We start from the raw sequence: 18,160 nt of genomic DNA on the forward strand, positions 1-18,160 counted from the left end.
AAGCACCCTCTCCATGTGGAGCACTGCACAGACGACAGGACAATTTAAGACGAGTGAAGATATTCTTAACCACTATTAAATGCCACTGAGGAACAGTTGTTAAGAGCGGATATAAAGACCTGCGAAGAGGAAACTATTCACAGGGTTCAGCACTGAGTTTTATTGTCCCATAAAGCTCAGCACTGTGCCCCATATGCTGCAGCGTCATCTGAAGAAACCGTATCTGCGATCTAATGTTACCATCTATAAACACTTCTGCAGCACAGACGGTGCCAAAGATCAAGGAGCTGAGTCAGCAACAAAGTTAGTTTAATATTAAGCAGCACCTCCATCAACAGGATTATTTATCTACTCAAATTCAAGGATCTGCTGTGCACTTTGGCCAAATGAAGGCCAAAATGGAGGATAATTTCTGAAAGACATCTTGTGTCTTGTGATGCATGGGTGAAGTCTCACCTGTAAACGGAGAGGGAGAAACCTGGGAGAAATCCACTGTTTTCCTACCACAGAAGCATGAAGGGATAGTCATGCCCGGCATAGCAACAGGGAAGAACGGCCTTGGGCTGAACGCCAGCAGGAGGTGGTGCCGGAAGGTATCGTATCGGCAGAAGCGGGTGCCCACGCTTTCCTCCCTCCCCCAAACCCAGCACACAGCCATCGCAGAGCACGTGAGCAGCGCTCGCACTGGTGCAGGTGAGTTCCCGGCAGGGTGTATAGGTTAGGGATTGGCATCTTGCTACACAGGGAACAGAAAGAGATAGCCAAGAGCCTCGTTGTGTTCCACTTGCCACAGCTCCCACCCATGAAAGCTTTGCTGTGAGAGTCCTATACGGCTGACCGGGTCTCACAGCGTTCCCCTTTTCTATGTAAGCCTCCATTCCAACTCCTCAGGTTGCTTGCAGATCTGTGCTGCATTGCTAAGCAATGTACAAGGATGTGTTTTCTGACAAATTCCACATTGCTTCTGTTCCTCAGAAGTCCTATTTTATCATCGCGCAGGGATGAGGGTCTACCAGCCCCTGAGCAGATACACAGATGGAGTTTATTCAGCAAAGCTGGTGACTGTTCTGCTCCTTAGCTTTCTTTGTGCCTCTGAGACAACGATTTCCAAGGGACAACTGTGTTCTTGAGAAAAGCAGACTCCAAATTTGACTTTGGGTAGAGCGCTAAGGTGGATTAGACTGTCATTCTGCCCACCTCAACTGCATGCTGTAAGCAGCTTACTTGCAATATGACAGATTTAGCAAAAGTGACAGTTGCTTGCTGTCCAATATCATTAGCTAGCCCTGCTGCAAAAGCTCAGACATGGTGTTCCATCTCCTTACAAAATCAGCTTATTAATAAACATACAGCCTGCCACAATACTTTCCACACAGCTGAAGCAGTACTTTGAGCAGGGGGTTGCTCGATTCACCCACCTATGGAGACTCAAAATCAAATTCTAGCCAAGATGAAGTCAGAACAGCAAAAGGTTCAACAGACTGGCATGTTGGAGGGACTGGGACAGCTAAGCATCTGTGCTTACCTTTATTACTCATCCTTCATTACCTTTATTGCTCTGGTCCTTGAGTCTATGAAGGGAATGGCAATCTAATCAAAAGGCTACTGAAGTCAATGAAAACATTGCAATTTGTTGGTCTGCCTTAGGCTCGACTCCCCAAGGTATCAGCATCAGGACTCCTTTCCCTGGCCAATGGGGCCCAGCACCGTCCCCAAGGTGCTCTGCGTCAGCAGTTAAGAGCCAGACTTCTCTCGCAGGTAGACAGAGGAGGATGCACGCAGAGGAAGACCTCTGCTTCCTATGTACACGTTTGTGTTGTAATGTTAAAAGAAGTTTGGTAGTAATTAGATATTTGTTAATTCCTGCAACAAAATACTTCAACTAGGAAAAAAATTGGCTGAGTCAATCAGATCGCGGCAAACAATACCATTCATACTAAGCCTCACTTTTATTTTAAAACATTTAAAGAACAGAACCAGTTTCACTGCTGATTATGTAAAGCTTTAACTATAACCCCAGTCAAACCTATGATTACCCCTTTACAGCCAGGCGGGCAAGACTGCGTGCTGAACCATTCCCTGACCTGCTATGCAAAACGGTGGGCCTGCGTGGCCGTAGCACATCTCACGTAATGCAGCCCAGGAGAATGATTTCCCAAAGGTCTTCACAGTAATCCCAAGACCAGGTAATTCTATAATAATTTCAAGTGGATAAAATGAAATGCTTTTATTTTAACATATACCTGTGGGGAAAGAACATCCCACTATTTTACAATGAGCTCTTTAAAGACATCCTGGAAAATTTTCCAAGAGCTACACTGAAATGGAAGGACACTTGTTTATTTTAGGGTTTTTATTAGCATGTTGGACATCATTCTTGTCATCTCCCCTCCTCCCCCCAAAATAAAAGCCTTTATTTTCTGAGGCTGGAGCACTTCTGACGAACCTGACTCTGACCCCGCTGCTGAGGTTTGAGTGCTGAGAGCCTCAGTGGCTGCAGCTTGGAGCTAAATTCTCGGGGCTCAGCCTGCCCCAAAGGCAGCGGGGTGACCAGGGGCTGGGGAAGGCAGGGATTCATCATCCCATCCCAAAGAACTTAAACTGCAAGCAGTGGCTGAGCTGCCAGAAAGCAAGAAACGCAGTAGGTTTTACGCCCATTTTAATACCCTGAAAGATTTGTAAGCACCAGAGAGTCATTTTACTGTACCATTTACCTTGGTGAGACGGGTGCTACCACGAGGTGGCACTTTGCAATGTGACAAGGGAGGCATGGAGGTCCAGCCCTGCCGCCCAGCTGCCCCTTGCCAGCTCTTGCTGGCCCCAGCAGCTGCCCTGGACCATGCCACAGAGCGCTGTTCCAAGGATGTTAACAAAAGAGGAAAGAAAAGTAAAACCTATGTACCATTTAAAGGCCAAAATTGCACCAGGGCAGACAGACGGCGACATGAACCCACTTACCAGCCCACTCAGCTGAGATTCTCCAAATCATTCTCTCCGCTATGTGACATGCTTCTACACTGCTTGGCCCAAAAACTTCTCAAGGACTTTGCTTCGCCTACCCTTGCAGCAATGAACGTGTGCAAACATTTACAGTTCTCAAATTCAACGAACAGGCAAGGAGATTTAAGAGGGTGGCATGAAGAGCACACTATTAAAATGTCAAGGTTTCAACAGGAAACCTCCCGATACATCCCCCTTATCTGAAAACCTCTTTGCACAGTCAGTACCATCCCTTCCCCCTACTTTTATCACTGATGCCTTCACCTAAGTCTTTATCATTATTTATAACCTTAGAATTGGGTTAACACTGCAAGTTTTTAGGGTTATTTGAGTGTTCACCATATGCATTTTAACATTCTGCTAATCTGGATGTTAGGTAGTGCTTTGATTTATTCTAGAAACACATAATATAAGCACATGTCGAGGAACTCTCCTCCACAGGAGAGCTGCTGAAACAACTTCAGGCAGGTGGTGATATTGCAAAAAAATCACACTCCTGTTGCCTTCCCGTGACCACCGAGAGATGTGTCCAGCTTTATCATCTGAGTACTGGTAAGAGAAATACAACCCCTCCCTCCAAGTTCTGGTCCAGCTCATTCCAGAAGTGACCAAGTGCTGTTGCTGTCTGATGATTACACATGTGGGTCTCTTCGTTTCCACTTTGGGTTTTGTTCTTTTAACACATCCCTGCCCCTGGCACAGCCACCAATAAAGGAGCTGAAGGAGACTCTCCAGCAGCAGTTAGCAGGATGAGGCCTGATGTCCAAATAGGCAGTAGACAGTTGTCTCCAGCATGTACAAGAGGCATCAGGGCACTGAACACACAGTTTCTAATGCAGCAAGGTTACTTCAAGCATTCAGTTTAAAACTTTATAAAAGTCTGGGAACAAATCTACACTTTAGAGTCACTGGCAAAGCTCTCAAACCGTTTTATTTGGTTTCCTAAGCAGAAATGCTTAGGCAATTTTGTGCCCTGTCCCCTCTTCTTGATCACCTTTTGATTTGTTCGCCAGCTTCAGATCAGCCTTGCCAGAGGTTTCGAGGAGAACCAGGGTCCTACAGTCAGCAGGCATCTGACCTCAGTGCCATGGCTGAGCAGGCAGTCATTGCACATGGGAGAAGATCTTTCAAGTGCTCCGACTGCAGCTGAACTTCGCAGGCAGCTTCTGTTAGAGCCACCCCAACACAAATTAAGGACCAAACTGTTCAATCTAAGGACTGACAGCTGGTGGAGACCGTGTGTTGAGGGCTGAAGAGGCTGCCAGCAACCATCAGCACCATCACAGGGCTGTGCTGCTTTCCTGCTGCAGACTTGCTGGGCTGGTTCACTCTTTGGGGCACAGGAAGGCAAATGCCAAAGTTGGTCCATTGGGCATCTCTCCGCCTGGTGTTTTAAAGGAAGCAAAGGAAACTACCTGCAGGTACCTTTGGTAAGATGGCTGTCAACTAACAGATGCCAAGATGCTCAGCGTTCAGCCCCGCGATGTAACACAGCACCATGCCTCTGCTGTCTCGGAGGCAGTGCTGCTCTTGCAGCTCCATCAGGGAGAGAGGAATTCAGTGGCATTAAGTTATCTCCATGGGGACTTTCTCAGAATGTGTACCAACGTCAGGAAGTCACGGCAGTCCTGATGACCCTCCTCTGCATCAGAATAAAGCTCCTTCAAGAAGCAAGTTACTCCTTGGGCAAAGCATGAGCCATCTGGCTGGTAGGATTTTTAACCAGGTTAAATTTCCACCATTGGAAAGACTCAGGAAAGGTGCTGACACAGTCATATCCAGGCAAGTCACTGACAACCAACGTGAGCAACGTCAGCCTGCTCAGAGAGCGGTTCATAGAGGGGAGCAACCGTCCAACGGCAGAGTTCAGATAAACTCGGAGCAGCTTCGCTAACAGGAGACTTGCAGCTGGATTGCAAATCCCAGCTCCACACCACATTGTAATGACATTTTAAATTTTTTATTACCATTTCATAATGGTAGTTAAATGCAGGCATGCGCACAAAGAGAAATCTGCTTGATATATAGGGCAAGGCTCACCATCTGCAGGCAGCGACCGGGACCCTGCCCGCTCAGCTAATGGGGCTGCAAAAGTTACAAAGCCACTGACACCACGGTGATCATGTATGAAAAACTAGGCAGCTATGTGATATTTCTATACGGTCACTTATGGCCTTCTACCTGTGCTCAACGATGCACCCAGTGCTTGAGGGCTTGCAGCATCGGAAGGCCTAACTCCATTGCTGTCTTTGCAGTCCTGGGGGAACCGTTGCATTGCTGATGCACGAAGGACTAACTCGTCTCTCCCTCCTGGAAAGGGAAAGCAGAGGTTTCTGCCCATCCTCCTGCCCAGCAAGACAGAAATTACCTCAAGGAGACAGTGGAGCATAGTCTTTGAGGTGTGGTTAACTCTTGGCATCTATATTTAAGTTTCCAGCAAGGCTGCCTATCACTTCCAATTATTACAATGATTTTTATGATTAATTATGTGCATTTAGCAGTCTGTTTCCTGGCCAGTCCTGTGCTGCTTCTATTCAATTGCACCCTACCCCAGAAGCAGGGAGCCTGGTAGACTGAAGCTGAGCTTTCCAGCCCTGGTATAACTGAAGCTGTTCTGGTTCAGTTTTAAGCCCAGGACCAAACTGGCTCATTGGCTTCCAACCAGCTGAAACCAGCTCACATGGAGAAAACTAAAGTGGATGAAACAGCGCCAGCCTATCCCCAAGTATCTCCTTTCCCCTATCCCCAAGTATCTCCTTTCCCCTTGCCAGAGCACAGCACCACCTGGAGTCTCAATATTGTTCACTGCTTCCAATTCCTACATCTGGCAGGAGCGATGGAGCACAGCACAGGAGCAGAGGATGGACAGGAGAGCGTCCTGGGAGTCCTGCTGGGGAACAGCTCTAACAGATACCAGTTTTCAGCTGGACCACTATCCCGGACCAGAACCAGACCATGTTTTGGTTTGGTTCTGCTTTGGATAAAAAAAAACTTAAAAATCAAACTAAACCAAAACCCCACCCAAATCAGGCTCAGTTCCTGCCTGAGGGGAAAAAAAGCAACAATCCCAGCTAACTTGCAGTTCAGTGCCATGCTGTAAGCTCTCACCAGGCAGCAGTGTCTGCCTGCTCAGGGCTCCGGTCATCGGAACTGCTGCTTCCATTTTGTCCAGTTCTGCCCACGGCAGCTGTTACTGGGATACAGACCTGCTCCATTAAACCTCTTGCACTTCAACACCAGACAACCTGCAAGTCAAACCATCTTCTGTTTGCCTCTGGCTGGCATCAGCTGGGAACTGGACAGCAAGAGAGAGATCTCTATACCTAAATACTAATCGTGTTTTCAGACCTGTGATCCATTTCTGACCCAGGGAATAAGCCCGGCAGGATCCAGAAGAGAGCCCCGAGCTGGGTTTCAACAGCCCCATTGCGCTGCATGTGTGCTCCCTCCTTGCCCTTCTCCCCTGCTTCCTGGAGCACCACAGAAACCCACAGCTGTGATCTCAGGAGCATGTTCAGAGTAATAAAAGCGTGAATTACACCTTGCCATCTGGTATTGTAATTACCACCTGCCCACTGTCCTCCCCACGGCACAACCTAGAGTGAACGCAGACCCCAGACAGGGTCATGCTTGTAGGCCAGTCATGGAGTGGTCTTTACTGCACCACATAGCTTGTAGTAAGAAACAGCTCCTGCCTCAACCTGCCTGCAATCTTCATGGATAATGTTTTTTATTAGTTGCACCCACTTATAGCAGGCAACTGATGATCTTTCCCAAAGCGATGAGGCATTTCTGTGGCACAGAGAAGCCACCTCCGCTGGCGCAAAGATGGTTATATGCCTTGCTTGTCACCGAGGTGGGATTTCATTAGCTCCTTTCCCTTCCCGAGGTCCGAGTCCTGGACACCGTGGCCTCAGCCGGCCTTGCTGCACCCCACATGGGGTGGGGGTATGAAACATCCAACAAACCAGAAGCACACTGGTGACGGTGAGATGCAAAAGAAGTGGCCACCACACATCTGACGGCCCACGACCCCAGAGATGCAGGATAAAAACTCTTTGGCAACCAGTCCTCATGCAGCTCATGCGAGTCTGGAGTGAGACACTGCCCTTGGGTTAAGTCCCCCTGCTTACACACATCTCCTCACACAAGGGCCACATAACCAGACGGGGACTGGCCAGATCTATGGGACCACCAGACCCAAGTGCAGTGAGAGAAGGAGAACAAAGATGAAATAGGATGTGGGCCCCAGCAGTCTGCTATTCCAGCTGAATATTGCAAGGAACAAATGCTGAAGCCAAAGTGACAGGAGTTGTGGCATCAAGTACCTTTTAGAGGATAACAAAAAGAAGAGCCTAAAAATTGAGCACAAGAGATTCACGGTCCTAGGGGAATACGAGCTTGTATCTAATGCCAAGCGATTTTTCTCTTGCACAGTTCATTTTAGGACAACGCTCACCCTTGTGATGCCAGTCCCACAGCCCGAGGCTGCTCCGGATTTAGGCACCTGACCGTTCAGGAACAAACATTTCTGTTTGTGAATAATTCAGGTCCCCTTGCTTATTTAGGCTCATTTGGGCCCTGTTTCTTGCTGTTTGAATCTTCTGAGCTTACAGCTAACTGGGCTGCGGACGTACAGCCCCTCTCCGCAGCCCTTCTGTTTCTGTAAGGCAACCATCAGTTTCACCAGTAACTCCCGCATACTTTAAGCACATAACAGCACTTACAGAGCAAGTATAACCCCCATAACATAACCCCAAAAAGCTCAGGCATTCTTTTTGTTGTTCATCTTGCTGCAAACCGAGATTGCTTTCTGCTCCGAGATGCACATTTGACAGTAGCTCCACGAGAGTGCTACGCATACGAGTAGCACTTCTGTGACAGTGGCAAGCACGTCCAGACCTATGGCTCCAGTCTTAAATCAAAACAGACGCGGGTATCCAGCACTCCTGGACACAGCCGTCCAGCATCCGCTCACCAGTCAACACGAACATTTTCACTCGGACAAGCAAACGTACCAGCTGAGCTGCAAACAGGCACAACTCTGCAAGTGCAAAAAACAGCAGCAAAGCCCCAGCAAGTTACCCCCTGAACGATGTCAACATCTTGCGATCGTTAGATGTAAAGCATTTCACTGCCTGAGCACAGCCTTCTCACAAAAAGTGTTATTACTGCTGTTACGGGAAAGCCATTGTGGCTCAAGCACAGCATATTCTTAATTGTGTTTCAGACACATTAGAGGAAAGCAGAAAAACAGTACAAAGAAGTTACAGAGCTGTTTCACAAAGCAGCAATATCCTAAAATGACGCGTTTCAGGCAACGTGCTAACTGTGCAGAGCGGCCGTGCTTGCTTGAGGTACCATCGCCGGCGCCCACATCTCAGCCTGTCGTTTTGGAGCCCCTTTTCAGCACCGTACACATGAACGCACGAGTATGCACCCCACCCCCCCCCGAGAAACATATTCCTGACTTACCCTTTAGCCAGCCAGCGTCCCCGAGCCCTCCGAAACCTCCTGCAGAAGAGTTGACGGAGTTTTACCTCGTTACCCGGCGAGGGCGTTATATAACCGGCACCGTTTCCGCAGGCAGCGAGGATGCACCAGCCGCGCTTCCCGGCGCACATCCCTCTCCTTCCCATCCCGCACGGCCGCATCTCCTAACAGCCGCCGCGCCACGGCGAGCGAGGGGGGGGCAAGGTGGGCTTCGGGGTACTCGTGCAAAGCAAAGCGAACAGTATCAAAGGAAGTTCGGAAGGTGCCTGACGTTTATTAAGAGGCATTGCTACTATGAAAGGACGCGGTGCAATAGTGTAATGTTCCTTAGCCTGCTGAAAGCAGCTTGGCCTAGATTTTCCTGTACTGTTTGATGTGACCATTCATGCAAACAAGAGTATAACTTTCTCTTTGCTTTTAATTAAGCAAAAAAAAAAAAGGGGGGGGGGGACAACATACAAAAGACCTTTTTCTGCTGTCATCTGGGTCTTCTGGGCTACCATCAGACAGAGAATACGCAGGAACCGGCCCCGTTGATTAAACTATTATTAGAGGCAAACAGATGTGCTTGTCAAAAGACAGGACAAACCCCATGCCCTGTACTTCTGGACTAGATACAGGAGCAAACATTATTTTACCAAAGGCTCATTTGGTATTTTAGCAAAGGAAAGTGGAAACATTCTCTAACACACTGGACAGAAGCGTGGTACGCAGCATTTTAATCTGCAGAAGTCAGGATAAATAAATAACATTATTGCCTTCATTCTGTTCCCACAGACAAAACCCCATCAGCTTTTGTAAGACAGGGACCAGGTCCTGTATTTGAAATCTCATCTCAAACAAAACATGGCTTGTAGTCATTCAGGAGGTCCTGGTGTCCACGAACCCTTGATGGACGCAGTACAGAGCCCACAAACGCATAGGGGCTGTAGCTTTAGGACAGGCATAAAACTCTTACGTAAGCCATAATCCTCTCAGACTCCTTATTCAGTGATTTTTAAGATCTGCGCCGTAGGAGCCTGCTGCCATCCCAGTGGCTTTTAACCAATTTGGAAATGGGGAGACTCCAGCTGCAGCGCAATCCCCGCACCGACACGGGTGTTAGGGTCAGTACACGGCGCTACCTCGCAGGGCTTCCGAGCACAGAGCATTTCTCTACACTAATATTTCGGTCCTCTGCGGAACTGGCGCTGTTGCTTTCTGTACTGACTGCATCACCAGGATTAATCTCCTGCAGAGTTCACTGAGGTTAACGATAATCAAGTTAAATTTACACTATATGATCAGAGTTTAATTAGGTACTGTTATACAACTCCTATTAATTACAGTGATAATACCCTTACGAAATGCAGATGGGAGGGTGGGGCTGTGGTCGGAGGGGGCTTGGCTGCTCAGATGATTTCAGGAAAAAGCCACATTAAAATGCTGTGTGTACCTTTCATTACCTGCTTGCCTCTGCCAGTGCTCAAGATGAAACAAAAAGCTTAAAAAAAAAATTACAATCCTACAAAATGTAAGTCTAGAAGACAAGATTAAAGACCTCCCACATGCTATCACCTTCTGTTTACACCAAGAAGAATGCCATTTAAAATCCCAATGAGCCAGAATCATTACTAGCTTGCTCTGCTCAAAATCCTACCCAGAGAAGCCCAAGGTGATTGAAGTAATTTATTTTGCACTGAGATATTAACTCACTTGAAACCAAGGCAATTAAAGTGAGTTTCTCTTTCCCTCCCCGAGTTTACCCCTCCGGATGGCCTGTTGGGTCAGGGCAGACGCCAGCTCGTGCTCGGCATTCGCTTTGACCAGGCACAACCTCCCCTGGGACACGGACCCCACGTATGCCCAGGGGACTCCTCCTCTCCTCTCCTCCCCATGCTCCTGCAGCGCTTGCGGTGCTCCAGGAGGACGCCGTGGGGAGAGGTGGCTGACCTGAACCCCTCGTGGAGCTATTTCTGCTAAAAGCCGGGGTGAACGCCAGATCACGAGCGCAGGAGCAGACTCCAGCTTTCAGTGCTCGGTAGCGGCTGTGTTAGGAGACAGATTGCGCAGCGTGACATTTCAAGCCCGAGACTAGGTCTTTGCTTTCGGTAAATCTCACCTGAGGCGTCCTATAGAAAGAGCAAAGCTTGTGCCACGTGGCTTCCATTTAGCATCTGCTGCATGCGTTGTTGAATGGCTTTAGTGAAACCTGCAAGAGACCACGTGCTGTTACTGCTATTCACGTGGTAACACCAAAACTCTGGCCTTGCACCCACATGGTCAAAGACGCAGGTAAAGGTCTCTTCTTCATTAAGTAAAGTAAATAAGCAACACAAAGAGCGAGGCTTGTTGGCAACAACAGATGCTGCTCTTGAACACAGACACCTGTATGAGCCTCCTGTATCCAGGTTCCCTCTCCTCTGCAAATCGCTTGCTCCGTAAGCGTGTCCCAGGAGAAGCCCTGGCATTTTGCCATTGCTGCCACTGCCGATTATTTAATTAAAACACCAAAAGACAGGGAACGCGTTTCCTTCTTCCTGGAGGTTTTTTCACCCTCTTCACCAGACAGCAGCAAACTGGCAATACTAGCACACCTCAGCACTGCCACTTTGCACAAAACCCATGCAGAAGCCGCAGTATGTTACAGCACGTTGCACTAGGTATTAATTACCTGGCCCTGCCACCTACGTAATCATCTTGTTAAGTTTTGGCTGTATACACTAAACTGGCCCGTTACAAAAATGGCTGGAGGACACTGTCGCACGGGATCCAGGAGCGGAGTCCTGTTCATGAATGCCCTCTAGCTCCCACCCCGCCATTACAGACAGCTGAATTGTGCACGAAGGAGCTGTTTTGCCCACTCTGGCAATGCCACAGCAGCCTGCGTGGCCCCGCGCGAGCGCGCTCAAATCCCTCTCCCTGGCCCTTGATGGACAGCTCTTCTGGGGATACATGGGAACTGCAGCAGGAGAGGGTTTCTTGACAGCTCCTTGCTCTGTAGGCAGAACAAGATGGGCTCCAGGCCCGTACGTTTTTCTCATGGTTTACAGACATCAGAGATGTATATGCTTCAGAAGATCCTTAGTCTCTCCCAGCCCTGGGAGTTCCTAGGAAAGACTATGAAAGGACCCTTGCTTTTCTGGAAGCATAGGGCTAGCAGAACATCTCAGTTCCCTTGCTGGGATTTGTGCTTGATTTAGGCACAAAGGACTTGCTATTCCTCCTCATTCCTACCTTGTGCAGAGGCTGGCTACACCGCATAGCTGGGACCAAGATATTCCCCGCAAAGGGATGCCCTGAGCACCTCCACATCCTCATCTCAGGACAGCAGTGCTCTGAGAGGAGAGGCACCAGGCTTTGGCCAAAGCCTTCAGCCCTTTATCTGCTGTTGTGACACTTTTTGGTCCCTCACTGCTAAAGGCCGGCACTTGTGACACAGGAACGGGAGCGCAGCAACGCTCCTGCAGCAAGGCTTTGAGTGAGGAAGCGGAGCTGCTCAGCCCACTCTGCTCTTGCTGATGTAGTGACCTGGTTTTGTCAAGACTGTTTTTCTCCTTTCGTCTTTGATGTCATTTTGGAAGGCAAGTCATGAGATTTTCATGGAGGCATTGACTCAAAGTTGGACTAAAACAAAGCCCATCACAATACCATTCTAAACGAATGAGGGTGCAACTTCCCCTTAGAGGATTATTATACTATTTAGGGTTCTAGCGCATTGATTTCCGCAGTTTAGTAACCACTTTCATGCTTCTTGTCAGACTATACTCTAATCCATTTATATTTTAATGTAACAAGTTACAAGGATTATCAACTCGTAATAAATATGCCTATCCCCTAAAGCATTTAAACAGCCCCTACACTTTGTAAAGAAGATCTTGCTTAATGAGCAGACATCTACAAATGAATGAGGAAACTAATACCGTGTTATATGGAACACCATCAAACTGCAAAATACGTACTGCATAACTTACTTTTCTGTGAAATGAGATACTTTTCGGCACACAGGCATTGTCTTCATTATAATATACGTTTAAATTACTTCTAGCATATGGGAGGGTTTGGAAGTCACAGAGATTGCCTTTTGCATTGGGACTTTGTTTACCTTGTGCTCTTAAGTTTGGAATGATATATTACATCCAACCCATGCACAGGATTATGTCAAACCAATAGATCACTCATGAAATTCAAATTAAGGAAAGCTGTTGATACCAGCACAGGGGAATCCACCCAAAAAAAGTCCCACCTGACTTGCACTTAGGTCCATTCTAGTGCTGAAGTGTCCATGAAACCACGCGCGCTGCAGCCAGCTGAAAGGCGCTCTCTCTGTCAAAGTTAATAACCTCTCTTGGCCTACTGGCCTGTAGTCAATGACAATATTTTTCCACTTGCAGTTGTCTTGAGAAGGGATGGAGGAAACTAAATATTACCTGTCAAGCTACAAAGACATTCCTTGCCTATTCATAGCACTGCCCAACACACTTTTCAGCAGAATTGTCTCACCTAAGCTTCTGGTGTTCGCTCTGCTTGCAACCAAAATCCTAAGCGAGTTTTTAAGGCAGGAACATGAATTACCCTCCAGAGCCTTCAGTCTTTGAGCTTCAACACCGCTCAGCTTCCCATTTCTGCCGTGGTGGAATCTCCTCTTCCTCCCGCGTGCTGCGTCAGCCCAGTGTTTTTCTCCACTGGAAAACATGAAGTTGATGGCCTAGGTTGCTTTCATCCTTTACTCTTGCAGATGCACATTCTGTTAGCGACCTGTGGGATATAAAGCTTAACCCTTTGCTATACATGACCCAGTCAATCACTTGCACCTCTGCAGGTTCGTCTATCAAGAACTCCATTCACAGCAGCACACCTGCTGTGGAGAGTTCCAGGAAAAGAGAAGTGCTGCAAAATCTCCCAAACCCCTTTTAACAGGAATCCATAGACAGTCTGGCCTTAGCCGGAGTCATTCAGGAAGAGTCCTGTAGCTCTGGCTGATCGAGAGTATGGACATGTCTATGCTGCAGCCTCTGTAATTACAGCCAGTCCCTCCCACCCTAGGAAATGGTGAAGGGAGGAGATAGTTATGCGTGGAGTTTTTGTTGTTTCTGGAAAATCAATCTCAACAGTCTTTTGTTAGTTAAGCACCAGTCATTCCAACATCTGCAAGGCAATATTAAGTGTGCAGTGACCCAACAGGAATAAATTGATGTTCAGAGTGTGGATTTCTTTCTGCAAACCTCCTTCTTTTGCTTTACCTCTCCAGATTTCACCAAAGAGGAGTATTTGGAAAAACAGGGCTCGCTCTTGTGAAGCTGCTGAATAATTAACAGTAGAGAAGAGAGGGCAAAACACCTGTCCAGACTCAGAATTCACACCCATGTCACTGTTTTGGCTTCATGCACTGTCTACAGCCAGCCACCGACCAGCATCTAGGCAAAACCAATTCAGCCGCTCAACTCTGTCCTAGCTTGCACAGTATGTACATCATAAAAGGATCAAATCTTTATAAATGAACATAATCAGCATCAGGCTCAGCTATGTAACAGAAGTCAAGTATCTCTTTGCCCAAGAGTTTGAGGTTAAATGGACAACTCAAACATACACCTGTAAGCCAGCTTTCAGGGCCAGCTCTCCAAGGTTCCTCACGCTCCCTCCCTAATCCCAGTTGGCAGAGGCCTCAGTACTGCCCCGAGTCGTGTCACCTGGTTTATAAGCACCTCTTGAGGGAAGAGCAGAGTCAGAGAAGCCAGATCCTATACGTGACACACTTTTGCCAGACGTGGGCTGGGAGACACCAAGAAAGCCTCTTATTCCTGTGCACCGCTATCAGGCATCCCCCACGGGAGGCTTCAAACCAGGATCTGCAGGCAAGGATGCTCAGAAGACCTTTGCTCAGTTAAAAACGCCCAATGCAAGATCCACAACTTTGCAGAGAAATCGGCTACCTTTTATGCAGTGAAATATACTGAGCAAGCTCTCCTTTCCTCTCAGCTAAAACTCATGGTGCATCCACACTGCAGAGCTGCAAGACCATACCCCGTTTTAGCTTTAAACAAGCTTGGCTGCGTTAATGTGGGAGTCAGCTCCAGCTAAGGGTGCCTTCTCACAGCACGGGGCTTCAGCAGCAACACCGACTTGAAGTACCTCCACCCATCTCCGTCCTCCACGCTCCCTTCTTAGGTACCCCAGCACAACCATATGCATATGACTGTTTCAGTTAGAATGAAAATAGAGGGTGTTTTGATCCTAGATCAGTGTAGCATCTTGTACATCCTGGTACTCGCCATCTGCAGGATTAACAGGCCCGAAGACAAAATATTACAGGTCTCTGCCTTCTGCTGCCTATTCACATATCAGAGCCACAAAGCTTCTGGCATCACCATGAAGAGTTACAAGCATGTCAGACCAGGATGACTGTAAACGTGAGCAATGAATTAAATCTAATGCTGTCTTCTTCACTTAGGGAGTAAACTTTGCAAAAGTCCTTAATGCCCAGAGATGCTGTTTTACTGTGGCAAGGAATTTTCCTCTTCTGAACTCAATGTTCAAACAAGCTCCCTGGTGAGGTAAGCACAGGCTGCCTTTTAATACAAACACAAAATTCACATTTAACTTATTAGCTGGGGGAGGAATACAGATGAGGGTTGGATGAATCTCATGAGTCATCATTTCTGTAGGATAAAAAGCAAGTTTTTCTCAAAAAAAATCAATTCATTTGCCTCTATTGTGTATCGCAGATAGAAATGCTTAAATAATAAAAAGATTAATAAAAACACTTCAACCCATTGTTCTAGAAAAAATGAAAAATAGCTTTTGGATTATGAAAGAATAGTCTTTAAATACACAAAAATAAAACATTTCAAAAGGCACAATGTTTTGGGCGAGGGAGACAAGTGCAGATTAGTCATGCTTGAATGTACTTCCCCAAACAATACACTGCTTAGAGCTAAGACTTAGACATACCCCAAGGCATACATGAAAAATTAGGGTCTGTATATTAGTTTAATTCCTTTATCATTTACTCACTGCCGTATTCTTCCAGTCTCGTGCCAAGCCTTCCACCAGATAGCACCACATGCATATTCTGCCCCCTGACCACTGAACTCATTCCCAGATCAATCTTGTGGGCAAATGAAGGGATGTGCTCTTGAAGTGTGAAGCAGGGCAAAAGCACAGTGCTAACACCAGTGAAAGGATAATGGAATCACACAGTTCAAGTGCAGCATCACCCTCCAGCAGTGTGCAAATTTCAACTAGCCTTTTTTTATTATTTTTATTTAAGATTTTAGACGGAGGCGGAAGGAAAGGATCAGGCAGAGAAAAGGTATGCCTGAAAGAAGCCCAGAGAAGTCTAAAGCCAGCTGAACACTGGCAAAGATCTGCCGAAACAGGGATTTCATGGAATACTCAGAAAAACTGACAAAGAAGGAAAGCATGCACTACGGTGTGAGCTGCACAGACTTTGAAGAGAACGTCAACCTATGCAAAATTAGGTAATGTTCCAGGTATCCACTGATTCAAGATCTCACCAGAAACAATCCCTAAAAAAAAAAAAAAATCACTGTGGATGGATGGTGGTGAATGGCAGATATTGCTGACAGAGCCGTGGGTCAAAAGATTCAACTCCCTTCCCACACTCACCCTCCATTTCTAAACCTGTCATCTGCCACAGCATGCAAAGCAAGTCCCTTTCCCTCTCTGAGCGTATTTACACGCAATAAAGACGCATTAGTTTTTCTTCTATGGAGACACAGCTCACAGGCCAGGCCCAACGACCCCAGGAGTTATCATGTACTAACTGCACTAAACGCCTCTCTGCTTCCACTTCGACACATTTGCTGTGTTTGTTCCTAACACCCCTTTAGCCCGACCTATCGAGTTACATGGCGACTTCTTCAGGACAGCCATCAGCTCTCACTGCGCGTTCATAGAGATCTAGCACAGCAGGATCCGATCTCGATCTTTGGGTATTGCTGCAATGCAGAGCAGAGGCAGTACACGGAAAGGCAAGCACTACAGAGGGTGATATCTGGACACTTAGTAGTACAATCTCTAGGAAAGTTAAATACTCCCTTGCAACACAATGAACCTGTGGATGCTGCCACACATAGTATTCTATGATGTTAACCTATTTTTGCATAAAAGGAGTTATGCAGGGTATTCTGGGGAGGAAAATCCATCAACAGCAACACCAGAGTTTTATCCAAAAGTTCTTTTCTTGGCTAAAGAATAAGTAGCTTAAATTTGTACTGAGTCTCAAAAGCCTAGTTTAAATAGAATTTTTTCCTGGGGAAATACTGAGAACAGCTTGTGTTTTTCAAAGACTGTTAGAGTAAATGATGGCTTTATACCGATTTTCCAGTGCTAGGAATGCACATGAGAAAAAAGAAGAGTCAGTTGACATCCTGTTACTGATGGATAACTCTTCTTATCCATCCATATCATAGAATCACAGAATGCTTTGGGATGGAAGGGACCTTTAAAGGTCACCTAGTCCATCCCCCCTGCAATGAGCAGGGACATCTACAACCAGATCAGGTTGCTCAGAGCCCCGTCCAGCCTGGCCTTGAATGTTTCCAAGGATGGGGCATCTACCACCTCTCTGAGCAACCCGTTCCAGTGTTTCACCAACCTCATTGTAAAAAATTTCTTCCTTATATCTAGTCTGAATCTACCCTCTTTTGGTTTAAAACCATTAACCCTTGTTGCTGCTGGCCCTGCTAAAAAGTCTGTCCCCATCTTTCTTATAAGCCCCCTTTAAGTATTGAAAGGCCGCAGTAAGGTCTCCCCGCAGCCTTCTCTTCTCCAGGCTGAACAGCCCCAGCTCTCTCAGCCTTTCCTCATAGCAGAGGTGTTCCAGCCCTCTGATCATTCTTGTGGCCTCCTCTGGACCCGCTCCAACAGGTCCATGTCCTTCCTGTGCTGAAGTATCACAGTACTCCTGGCACAGATACCTCCAATGCCTCATTTTCTGCATTTCATATTGCTATCGGATTTGGGACCAGCCCTTCTTAATTCTGCAAAAGCCAAGATCACAAGCAAGGGGACTTCCCTAACGATGCAAAGCCTCACCTGTTCATCACAGGAGTCTGGAGCACACTGGCTTCCACAAACACAGCAATTCATCTTACTGGTCCATCAATCTGTACAGTAATCTTTGAGGTTGAGCAAACTGCTGAGTTTGAACTGAAAGAAAACTGTCTTGGCAGAATTCAAGGAGACAACACAAAATAAATTACTGTGTCTGCTTTCCTGGTCAATCAGTTCACATATTATATCCACACACAGATGCGATCAACTGAACTTGTGCTTAATGCAACCAGCCACGTTATTGCATTGCTCCACCTTTAACTGAATAAAATTGTAGCAAATTAGTTCTAGTGCTGTGCAGAATTACCTGTTCACTCTTTGAACAAAGTCCATAAAAAACACACAAAAAGTTGTTTATCCCATCAAATTGCAACTTGGACCATGCAGCTACAGCACAGCTGACCTGAGGTAGAAAGTTCACAAGCTACTCAGTTCTGCTTCCAAATTAATCCCTTGCATGAAATGCAAACACGGCTTTTTGGCATGGGCAGGCTTCTTGAAAAGCTGCATCACACATTTCCAGGTGCTCTCTAAGATTTCCTTACCAAAAGGCTCAATGTAGTTTTCTTTCAGAGCTGGAAAAGTGAAAGCAGCCTGGGTCACACTGACA

At 46.9% G+C, this 18,160-nt stretch overlaps 1 protein-coding gene and 1 long non-coding RNA gene across 3 annotated transcripts in view; one reads left to right on the top strand and one right to left on the bottom strand.

Annotated features, from left to right (window-relative positions):
• Window positions 1-13,716, bottom strand: part of PASD1 (PAS domain containing repressor 1) — a 118,956-nt gene extending 105,240 nt beyond the window's left edge. The window contains exon 1 of one of the 2 annotated variants that reach the window (XM_087748654.1): window positions 12,976-13,716. The gene's annotated coding sequence lies outside the window, so the exon portion shown is untranslated. Of the gene's footprint in view, window positions 1-8,475; window positions 9,821-12,975 lie in introns of those variants that run through there. The other variant, XM_087748655.1, reaches the window with a different exon arrangement.
• Window positions 395-17,834, top strand: LOC148056681 (uncharacterized). Its single transcript, XR_015702605.1, has 3 exons — window positions 395-693; window positions 2,047-2,186; window positions 13,724-17,834. It is a non-coding gene; the product is annotated as an uncharacterized LOC148056681 (long non-coding RNA).
• The last annotated feature ends 326 nt before the right edge of the window (window positions 17,835-18,160 follow it).

Source organism: Nipponia nippon, unplaced genomic scaffold (assembly GCF_047370975.1).
Source record: "Nipponia nippon isolate SJK-2023a ecotype South Korea unplaced genomic scaffold, ASM4737097v1 scaffold_12, whole genome shotgun sequence".
Taxonomy (NCBI): Eukaryota; Metazoa; Chordata; class Aves; order Pelecaniformes; family Threskiornithidae; genus Nipponia; species Nipponia nippon.